The 11,641-nt window shown below is 40.3% G+C and overlaps 1 protein-coding gene across 6 annotated transcripts in view; it reads left to right on the top strand.

Annotated features, from left to right (window-relative positions):
• The first annotated feature begins 4,781 nt into the window (after nt 1-4,781).
• The window catches only part of foxp2 (forkhead box P2), a 109,869-nt gene continuing 103,009 nt past the window's right edge, over nt 4,782-11,641 (top strand). For 2 of the 6 annotated variants that reach the window (XM_074625229.1, XM_074625225.1), the window contains exon 1: nt 4,783-5,223. The gene's annotated coding sequence lies outside the window, so the exon portion shown is untranslated. Of the gene's footprint in view, nt 5,224-11,641 lie in introns of all 6 variants that reach the window. The other 4 variants (XM_074625230.1, XM_074625228.1, XM_074625227.1 and 1 more) reach the window with 3 other exon arrangements.

Below are 11,641 nucleotides of genomic sequence, written 5' to 3'. Positions count from 1 at the left end.
AGGACGTGACTTGACAGATGGAGTTCGGTTACAGCTGAACATTGTGAGTCTGAGCCAGGCCTATTAATAGGACACATATAACTAGACCAAGGCAGGCCAGTTATCCTCTCAGTTATCCTCGCACAATATGTTTGCTAGTTACAAAATAAATAAAGGGAAATATAGCTTTTATAAAGCACTTTAAAGTAAAAAACAATGTCCAATGTTTAAAGTATGTTGCTCCTTCAAATTGGAAAATATTCCAAACTAACAAGCTGTATTTTAACTTTACTATCCTTGTGGTATTCTACAAAACACAAATAATGAATTGGCTGAGATGGGAGTTTTGATCTGAGTGTAAATTATATGACACAGTGTCTTCTGGTTGTTATGGCCAGTTGATAAACAAAACTGTCATGTAACCATGATGTATCACTTTATTACCACGTGATATAATCTGTGCATGTAGATACACAGCTGGACAGCTTTATGCCAGATGGAGATTATTTCAGGATTTGCAGAACTGAACTACCACTTGCTAGCAATATTCATTAGCTTGCACAATATTTCATTTTGCTTTCATTTGCTTTAAATGGATATCGAATAAAAAATGCAGTTGGTCCTTCACTGTGCTCCAGACTGAAATACCTCAATAACTATTGATTGCATTGCCATTACATTTTGTACAGACATTCGTGTCTGAATGAATTGTAGTGACTCTGGTGATCCCTTAAGTTTTCATCTAGCGCCATCATCAGGTCAAAATTTTAAGTTGTTCAGAGTTTTTTTTCCGTGTATGATCAAAAACCTGCATAACTACTTACATTTCCATCTTCTTCAGGTGTGCTTTGTTATTAATTAGTCAATGTTTGCATGCTAACATGCTAAGCTAAGATGGTGAACATGCTAAACATCATGTCACCATTGTCTGTGAGCATGTGAGCATGCCAATATTTGCTTTTAGCTCAAAATACCGCAGTGCCTAAGTTCAGCATCACAGAGCCGCTAGTGCAGCTGTTTGACAACTCAAGTTACTGTACCCACTGTACAGCCGATTAGACCATTGTCAGGCTATTAAATAGGTGTTATCAATCACTATAAGCACCATTGATGTGGGTCAATAGGGGCCTACTACACAATATTAGGTTTTGTCATCTATTCACATGGAAGATCACCAAAAGTAGGTATAAAAGAAAACAACAGCGACCTCTAGCGACCGTAGTAATTATAACAGGAGCAGAAGTGGTAGTCAGGCGTTGTAGTATAGACCACATGAAACTACATATGGGGTGGAGGTCAGGGGCGATGGACGGGAAACCAACAAAGTCTAGCTGTCGTTGTGTTCACAAGTCTTAAGTTTCACTTTCACTTCTTAAACGTAGTTATTTTAAGCCAAAACTAAACCTAAAATTAACTAAGTAGTTTTGTTGCCTAAACCTAAAAAAGCCTTTTTGTTTGTGTTCAGAACGTAACATATCATTCAGTTTTACGTGTTAGAACGTGTTGCTTTTAAGTTTCGCTTTGACTTTTACAACATAGTAGGCGTAGTAGGCCCCTAATGACTCACATCTATGGTGCTCATAGCGACTGATAACGCCTATTTAATGGCCTGATAACGGTCGAATCGGGTGCACATGAGAGCTGCTGTCAAATATTTGCTATCTTTATCTCAGAAATTCTTATTTTGCATTGTTAACTATTAGTAACACTGTTTTTTTAGAATTTCCATAATGTTGTGCATTAGGTTGCTGCAGTTAAAGGGCCACAGTTAAAGAACTTGTATTGCCTAAAGTACCAAAGTGTCCCCAGGACAATGTCACCCTACCTGTTGCAGGGAAAGTGCTCTGGAGCTTTTTCTGACCTCTGACCTCCATGGGCAGACTGTAAAAAAAACAAGATAATTTCCCTGTTGAGATCGATAATGTCTCATATAGTTATTAGTGCTGATAGTGAGCTTGAAAGGCCTCTGTGTTAAAGCGAGTATTGACATCTCCAGATCCTCTCGTATTAGTGCCGTTGAAGGCAGCCGTCATACTTCAGGTTCACTGCATCTTGGAACAGACAACTGAAGATTATTCTGTTTTTTGTAGAGAATTGAGTTTGTGTGTGTGTGTGTGCCACCGTCTCGGATAGGAAGTTCAACTAATCCTCGATATGCAGTGTAACTATACCCCAAAATCCAGTATATCTTGTAAATAGACTTTAGTGCTGGTTATACAATCCTTCACAGGTAGGTGAGCAGGCTTTTGTCCTGAAAAGACCCTTTGTTCTACGTTTTGAAGCCAAAGAGGTACTTTTTTACTTTTAATTGCAGTTTTGGTCTTTAAATAGCATCAGAAATTCGCATTTGTATCTTTTGTAAAGGCAGACATATGAATAAAAATGCTATATATTTATAGTTAAATACAAAAATTTAAAATACTGTCAACATCTTTATGCATACAGTCTGTAATAATGTAATAATGAATACAAAATATATATTTGTATTCCCTTTTTAGGTGTTCACATTTAGAAAGGAAGCAGATAAATATGAGAAAAAACTTGCACAAAAAAAAAAGAAAAAAAGAAGCTGAATCAACACCTCTTTAATAGTATTAATAAATGTGTTGAATGTATTCACAGTGGCCAACTTGTACGTCTAATGTATATCAGTAGATGGCACTATGTGATCAGAGTAAACTACATTTCAGATTATTTTTACACCTCAGTCATTAATTAGCATTTTTTTAGTTTGCACCTCTTTGTGATAATGAGTTCCAAGTGTGCAGATAGTGTCAGAGAAAAAACATTCAACATAGAGGTAAAGGGGAAATAAGAAAACTTCCCTAGTGTTATTTACAGCCCATTGTCTCATGTGTTACCTCGAACAGACTGTTATTAACATTGACCGGTAGGTGGCAGCAAACCACCACAATTCATCCTACTTGTTTTCCCTTCTCATCCTCATCACTTCCCAGATGCTGTTTCTTCCTACTTTTTATTTGATATATATATATACTTTTAATAGCAATTATTGTAGGATATATAACACAAACAAACACACACAAAAAAACAGACCAAATTATTGCATGTTAGACCATACAATATGCCTGTCCCATATTTTCAACCAGAACAATACTTGTTTTTTTTATCACATCAAGTAGAAATTTGCCTAACATTTGTTTCTCTAAAGCAATAGAATAGCAATTTTGGGACATTTTGGATATCTACTGTATGGCAACGGTGCTGCATATTATGTGTTTTTACAAGTAGCAAATATAGGAAGGATTACCCTATAATATAAATATGGACATTAATAACTAATAAGGAGAAGTCGAGTATTTATGCTTTTAGTCAACAAATAAAATATCCGCTTTATTGATGCAATTTAAATTCACACTGTTATATAAAGTAAGACACATCGGTTGTGTTTTTCATTAAAAACAAACAAGTATAAGCCTCCAATGCACACATCCCACAATTAGTCATTCATAATATTAATAACATGGAATGTATAATTTAAAATGTTGACAGTAGAGAGAATAAAACAATATATACTTCTCGCGTTTCTTACATTTTTTAAAAACTTGCCCCCCCACCCTTTCTTTCTTTTTTCAGTTAATGATAATCTGGTCATTCATTTCTTGACCGTGAACGTCTTAGCGACGTTTGAAAAAAAGGCAAGACGAGACACAATAAAGAATAAAGCAAAGCCTTTATAACACAGCTCAATGTGTGACTAGCTTCGGATCTACTATTAAAGGAATAAATACAGGCTAAATTACCTTGTGAAGGAATGACAGAGTGGATAGGAAAAATTCCTTCAGACAAACAGTCATATTTTTTTGTAATAAAGTATTTATTTAGCAGTGATTTTATTAGATAATGAGTTAGTCTAAATTTGTGTTTAGATTAAAATTGCGTATAATAATAATACGATTTTTACCGTTATTGATTACCTATCATTTTACAGTATGCACACACTTCCACATGATCATGAAGTATTTTTTCTCTACAAACTGATTAATAATGTATAATGTATTTTATTACATTTAAAATGTGACCAAAAAATACCCATAAATGATGCTGACCTATAAATCCTGACCGAAGGATGCTGATTCTTTCCCTAGTTTACACAATCACACACATTTGATCTTAAATTGTTGCACCCATGTAATTCCTCTGGATTCATCTTCACAACAAATGATTACATATTAACTTCTATGCAGAGTTAAAATAGAATATGTGAGCGACGTATAGTTTACCATACAAACATGACAGGGGAAGACACACAACTTCCCTTTAAGATAAAGATTAGAAAGGAAAATAATAAGGTTTTATGTGAAAGATACCACAGAAAAAGTAGGATAGATTGTTGAAATATTACAGGAACATTATGGGAATATTTATTGTTTTTTTTCCCTCCCATGTATAGTTCCCACTTTGTCTTTGCAGTAAAGCCACTTCTTGGTGCGTCTCCTTCATCTAAATGAAGTTTCTCACATAGAGCAACTGGCGCACTTATCTTTGGGTTCGGAATAAGGACCGTCCCGTTACCGGAGAGGGTTACCGGTTCACTCCAACAACAACAATGCACGACTATACCGGGGAAACTCCGGTATGAGCCACCACTAAATGGAGAAACACCACACCAAACCTTTGAAAAAGAGGAAACAAACTTTTTTAAAAAAGGACTTTTTTGTTTACATAGCAGGTGGCCAGGTGACGTCACACGGGGTCGCAGTACGCCCAAAAAATAACAACACACCTCCGCGCACAAGCAAGTGCGCCTCCCCTCGGGGGGTTTTCTAGTCCCAAATAGACTTTGCTTGCTGATGTGTGTGTGTGTGTGTAAAAAAAAAAACAAGCCGCGTCTTCCTCGCATTTGCGCGTCATTCAAACAGGACTCAGTGTACTGCTTTCTTTCCTCTCTCTGTTGCATTAGTAATAACAGCGGCGTTGACGGGAGACAGCAGGAGAGAGAGAGAGAGAGAGAGAGAGAGAGAAAGAGAGAGAGAGTGTGTGTGTGTGTGTGTCTCTATCCGAGACAGCCAGCGGTGCCCAGCGGAGGAATATTCCAGCTTGTTTTATTTACTCTGCAGCTTGTTGTTCGTTTTTCTCTCTGCGCTATGGTGAACTTGGACAGTCACGTGTTGTGAAGAAGAGCTCTCTGCAAAAACACACAGACGACTTCTCACCTGGTGTGTGTTGACTTTTTACATCGCGGAGGAAAAATATCTAGGCTATACCTGCCATTTTTTTCTGGTAAGTTTTTCCTTGCCCAAGAGTGTACTATTTGTCTCTCTCCGCCGGGTCACAAGTTAGTCCTGCATGGTGTTATTATATCTCGCGCTTTTGCAAACTTCACGTGCAACATTTGTTGTTATTTACACGTTGCGCGTGGACTTCCTGTGATTTTTAATGACCGTGCAGCTGTTGACATATTTCACCTATATAGTGCTGTTGTAGTTCTTCATGCTGGACCTCTAGACAGCTCTGTCCAGGGCTGTGCCTGCTCTGAAACTGACTTTTGAAAAGCTCATTATTGTTTCCTATCTGCATATTATTTCAACATTTAATTCAATTTTTAAATGCTTTTTATTTACCACCAAGTTGATAAATGTCATATCTAAAAAAAACTATTTTTTAAAAGGTAGTCTGTTGAGAAATTTGGTAATATTAATGCACTGTTCTGTTTTTTTATTTGATTTATACACGCCTTTTTACAGTATAATGTCAGATTATAATCTGCATTAATGTCACTGAAAGCCTATCTATTTAGTGGTTGCTGGAATTTATTGTTTATTGCTAAAATTGCAGTAATTACTAAAAAACATAAGCAAATTAATTATGTGTAATACAAGTTGTTATATGTATATCACATATTAAATATCTTATTTATCAAATAGGCAAGGATTAGTAAAAATTCCTTTAGTGTTGTAAAGCCATGGTATTTTCGTCTGTGACATGCATTTAGTTTTAAAAGCTTTTTTTGTTTCCTCGTGTTTTTAAAATAGCACTGTCACAGTTTCTTAAGCTCAAATAGTACACTTAAAAAAATGAAATGCAAGTAGATTTAAGGCTGTAATTGTTTGTAATTATCAATGCTTTATCTGCACGATCAATATCTCTTGATTATCAGCAGTCCAACACCTTACCTACCGTGCTTGCTCGCTCCATTTTTTATATTCCATTTTTGTCCAAAAACAAACAAAAGGGATGCTGGGTAGCATATCAAAATTCATCATGATTGATGTCAAAATCTATCTTATTAATAAGCAAAACAGTCAAATTCATATATAAAAAGCTTCTGCTGAGTTTCACTCTCTGTGTCTTGCCCCTGTACTCTTGCAATCACTGTGGCCCAAAAAATCAATAGATAGTAGTAACTTTTTTTTTTTTTTGGTAAAGTAAGGCTAACAAGGTATAGTGGTGAGCTGCTGAACTCTTCAGGCCTGTCCTCTGATCAGCTTTCACCCCTGGATTAGCTGGATGGACCCTCCTTGTTGGAGCCGCAGGGTGCACAGGTGTTCCCTCCTCAGTTATGCAGGTGTGGGCCAGTTCCCCCGTCACTCAGCAGCTCTCACTCTTCAAAGGCCAGGCGGCAATAAATGCCCCTTGTGAAATATGTCATCGACAGTGCACAATCAGCCCCTTTGTTGAAGTGGCCCCTGTAATCATTTCTTAAAGCGTGTTTAAAACAGTCTTGTTTACATGTTGTCAGGATGGTGGTGTGTGTGTGCGGTAAGGAAGGTCACTGGATTTTTTGTAAAACAGGATGCATTTTTCCCCCCAAGGCAGTGGTGGGAGAGATGGAGAGAGACTTGCCATTAGTCTCCCTCCAACACTGACCGTTGTTGGGAGCAGTGCACTTATTACCCCGACTCTCCCCACTCTGCGTCCATTTTTTGATTGCTGCATTTATCATCGGGCGGTCGTGCTCTACATTATGGTAATAGGAAAATGAATGTCCTCCACAGGATTAATGTGTATACCCTGTCATACGTTTCAATCATTTATCAATATTAAGATTCAGCTTTCAGCTCGATGAACACCGGTTGATGCATGATTTTTTATCTTGGATATGGAAATTGTTGCTGAGCTGAAGTAGAAAATGCTTTATTTTTTTTTAATTCTGAGGGGAAAACTTTGTGTGCTTTTACTGCGAACGCAGAAACAACACATGCAAAAATGGCGAATTTAGAATCGCATTAAAAAGTCCAGAAAGTGGATTTTTTTTCTGCACATCGATTGTGTTTTTGAGTCAGAGTACTTCTCATAGGCAATGAAACACTTGCTCACTTTTGGATTAGCTTTTGAATTGCACCATCACCCATCCCCCAACACCTCTGTAATGAAACAGACTGCTCGCTCAACCCTTGAGGTGTTGCTGCATTTTGGGGGGAAAAATGGGTAAGAAAACCGAGGGAGTGGTGCACCAGCTTCACTTCTCTAAACATCTCACCGAGCCCCATCCACGTAAACCCACACAGCGTGTTTTCATATACAGCTAACCTGGCCCTGTTACTAAGCTTAAAGGCAATTAAATGGCAAATGTTCAGGTTTTATCCCAGTTAACTTCATAGAAATGTTTCCATGACAACCTCCATGCAAGTTAAAGCAACCAGAAGTGATCAAGTCCTTTTCCCCCCCCTCCTCCCTCCTCCCCTTCTCCCACTTTGGTTCCCTCCCCCCCTCCTCCTCCTCCCCTGTAAGAATGGAATTTGTGTTGACAGTTTTGGCCTTTAATAGCACTTTTGTGCCGCGGCAAAAGTATTTGTTTACCGGGATCATATACTGCGAGCTGTCAGCTTGGGAGAGATTGACTTCTTAAGATAAAAGAGTGTATTACATGCTTAAGAGGCCACCTCTTTCGTACTGTAATTATCCACATCACAGTAATGATGTTTTGTGTGCCACAGCTCCTAAGAGTCTTGAGACAGCTCAGACTTTTTTAGTTCCGCTCCCTGGGTCACTTCTTAAGCCCGACTCGACGCCGTTGTGAGGGAGAAACGTTGTGACTCTTTTGGCCAGAGAAAGCAGTGCAGGGTGGGGTCAGTGGATGGGGATTAGAGAGGAGTTTGCCCACACAAGGGCGAGTTATCTGAGGAAAGAGTCAGTCAGTGACTTATTTCTTTTTTCACACTGTGCCATTTGTTTCATCTCAGTTCATAGTCACATGGAGAATTTGCTTTTAGTTTATTTTTATGGGTTTGCTTGGCCAAGTTTGAAAAGGCTAGGCGGTTACATATTTACTCAGACCAAAACAATCCAGTGTCAAAATAATCTCACAAAGATTGTTTTGCAAATATTAAATCTTGCGTCATCACGCCTCCCTCCGAGGATTGTGAAGCCACAGAGAGTGTAGCTTTTGGCCGGCGCGTGTGTCAGATTCTGAAATGGAAAGGGGACATGCATGTTAGGGTTCTAAAACAAACTTTTAGGTTTGCTTACACAATATTTCCTTAAGATACTTTATGCCTTTTCATAAGGTTTCACCTCTTGGCACCACAGTCTCGACGGTGACCTTGTAGTTTAATAGTCTCCCGTTGAGCTGGCATAAACTCGGCCTGTAACACTAACTGACTTCTTGTCGGTCTGTTTATCCAGTAGACTATGTACTCATTTGAATCACAGTACACCTACAGCAGCCACAGACCTTGCTTTTCTGCCCTTTTTTGTTTTTTTTGTTCCTTGTTGAGTTAACAATTGCATGTTTACTTGCTGGTCAGCGTGGTGTGAAAGCATGGCAGGTTTTATTCAAGTCACGGTCAGATGGACAGTGTCCTGGTGTGAAAAAAATGTGTTGGTTTTGGGGTCTTGCCCTGAATTAAAGATAGAGGGTCACTCGTGGTAAAAGGCAAGGTCACCGTTGCTCAGCCATCAGCCTGTCACTCGTAAACAGTCAAACCTCATGTGAGACAGCACTGTAGGCTAACAGTGAAGTCGACCATTGTTTAAAGGGCAGTTATGAAGACATCTCTGGCATCTTTTTAGTAATGATAACATCATTTGATTATTAGTGGCGTGATAGATACTGTATGCAAGTAAAATGAGGAAACTTCTTTGGGTCAATTCCAACCTGATTAATATCTGACAATCAGAAGGTAATGATCTGGAAAAAAAAGATTAGTTTTTAATGTGTGCATCGTGGCTATGAATGATAGCTCAGCTTCAGCTATAGACCGCTCGTGTTTTTGACCACAGATATACATCAATACCGCGTTAACTCTGCCTCCCATCTCCAAGGACCTTTCCTCTTTACCCAGAGAGACACACGGACAGAAAGAAGGAGAAAAAATGTTTATTTCAAACATGTTGTGAGAGGGGGAAAAAAAACATGGAAAAGGGGGGGGGGGTTCGTGACAGTAACAGTTTTTGACAGGCACATTAGGCTGCAGAAAGAGCATCCAGCTCGGGGCTGAGGGCATATGGTGCTGCCTTCTGCCGGCGTAGCTCTAGACCAAGTTACAACACTCGCGCAGGGTCACGACTGTCTCAGGTTTGTTCCTTCTGTCTCACTCATCTAAATAAAAACAGGAGGGAAAACTGGAAGCATGGGGGTTGGGTGGTGGAGTCGGGTGTTGTACAGTAGCCGTGTCTTTCAGTAAAGGACAACAGGAATGTTTCCAGCCGAGCCCTTTGGGCCAGGACGTAATTTGGTCAAAATGTGGAGACGTTTGACATTTGCAGAGATGCATCACTGTTAGTTTGGGTTGTTTCTCACAGCAACACACTCTACGCCACAATTTTTCTTTCTGGCATTGGCAAATACAAATTTGCATAAAGCAAAATAGCAGTTATCTAGTTACAAGTATAGTGCAGTGATTTTTTTTTATCTCCTTTCACCATCTGAACACCCAGCTCGTGCTCTTTGATGGCAACCCCGAATCCTACTCTAAACAATGACCTTCGTTTCACCACACCGGCTCTGTTGGGTTTTCTACTCTGTAATGTGGAGAGGATGGACCCGGATAATGTGTAGGATGACGCAGGGCTCTGGTCTGAAGACAGCGGATCGGCGGGAGGGTAATTACAGGCTACTGTGTGCGGCTCTCTGGATTTTCCCTGGATCACAGCTATAGGCCTTCGGAGCTCAGCCTCCGTCGCTGCTCCTCTGTGAGAACGAAATAAAAACGGCCACAACCATATGGAGGCAGCAAAACAATGGTTTATTTTTATGATATTTGATGAGTGGTTTTTAATTTAGTTTGTCACTTCTGGCAAGCAGCAGGGCAGATGGTGCAGACTCGAGTGCCCATTAGAGCCTAAATACCTCCAGGCAGCTGTTGGTCATAAACTTTTTTTTTTTTAGTTTTTTCATGCATGTTTTTTTTTTCTCTCTTCAACATGGCCCGGGTCAAGAGGAGTCAAACCTGTTACAACACCTGTTTCTGCATATGCAAATCTGTTGTTTTGTCATTTCATTAGGCAAGGCAAAAAGACAAGGGTCCCTTGTGGTTGCAAATGCGACTGGCACCGGGCCCAGTTGGCATGCTACACAGCAGGAAGACGCTCGAGGCGGGGTGAGGGGAGGGACGAGAAGTTGGGGTTTCTGTAGCGAAAGCGACTCAGCCGTCGGATGCCTTCACATTACAGCTCAATCTGGACGGGTTCCTAAAAACCCAGATTCAAAGTGGAATTGAGGAGGGGGCCCATTATGTGGCTTTATCTTTTCTGTAAAGAGTAGCTGCGAGTGAGTGACGAAGGACATGCCCAGTAGCCAAAAACTGGCACACGCGTGTCTGGCACACGCAACACGCCTCCTTCCACCACCCCCCCCGTCAGTGTCCTCTTCTCTCTCCCTCCTCCTCCCCATCATCCTCATCCCTTCATCATCTGGCGCTCTCCCGCAGCGCTCGTCTCTTAACCACATGTGCCAGTGCCGGGCCCGCTCTTGCTCCGGGGCTAATTGTTCACTGGTAAACTGCATGCTTGTTGGTGGGGGTCTCCCCTTCATCCAGGCACACTGCTACAAAGCAGGATGGTGGCGGAGATGATGATGGGTGGGTGGTTGGTTGTGGGGGGGGGGGGGATACAGATCATGATCTCTCCATGCAGTTTATTTTCGCCGTATAAGTCTGAAGATTGTCGGTTGTAATCCGGCCTGTGCTCTGAATGCAACAAATACACCATGAAATTAAAGGTTATTGCAGGAGCGTAATGCAAAAGCTCTGTTCGAGATTAGCAAAGCTGTTTGCAGACCTGGGGAGAATGAGAAGAGGGGTGGGGGGGGGGCAGCGGAGTGTGCTTTTGTTTCCTGTTTTTGACAGTCTGTCCAAGAATCTCCCTCTGAGAAATGGATTGGTTTGTCATTTTTTTTTAACAGATATTTATTAATATTCTTTGATTTGTTAGTTTATTAGTTGTATAAAAAGCCCAGAGGAGACTGCATTTAGTTTGGATTTGAAGGTGGTTGTTTAAAGTTGATATTACATGCTGAATTTTTGCTCTATTGGGTTTTCTTTTAGTTGTCCAGACCCGTGGCCAAGTCTAGTAATCCATTGATACTTCATCTAGTGCTATTGTAGTCTTTTTATGAGTGCCTTCTTCAGCCTAGACCAAAGAGATGGATGGATGGATGGATGGATGGATGGATGGATGGATGGATGGATGGATGGATGGACCTAGGACTAGTCCTGGTGCAGCTGAGTTAATCTCATCTGATAACTGAGGCCTTCCT

Source organism: Sebastes fasciatus, chromosome 23 (genome assembly GCF_043250625.1).
Source record: "Sebastes fasciatus isolate fSebFas1 chromosome 23, fSebFas1.pri, whole genome shotgun sequence".
Taxonomy (NCBI): Eukaryota; Metazoa; Chordata; class Actinopteri; order Perciformes; family Sebastidae; genus Sebastes; species Sebastes fasciatus.
Note: the sequence above shows the minus strand (reverse complement) of the source record. Positions and strands in the feature narration are given on the sequence as shown.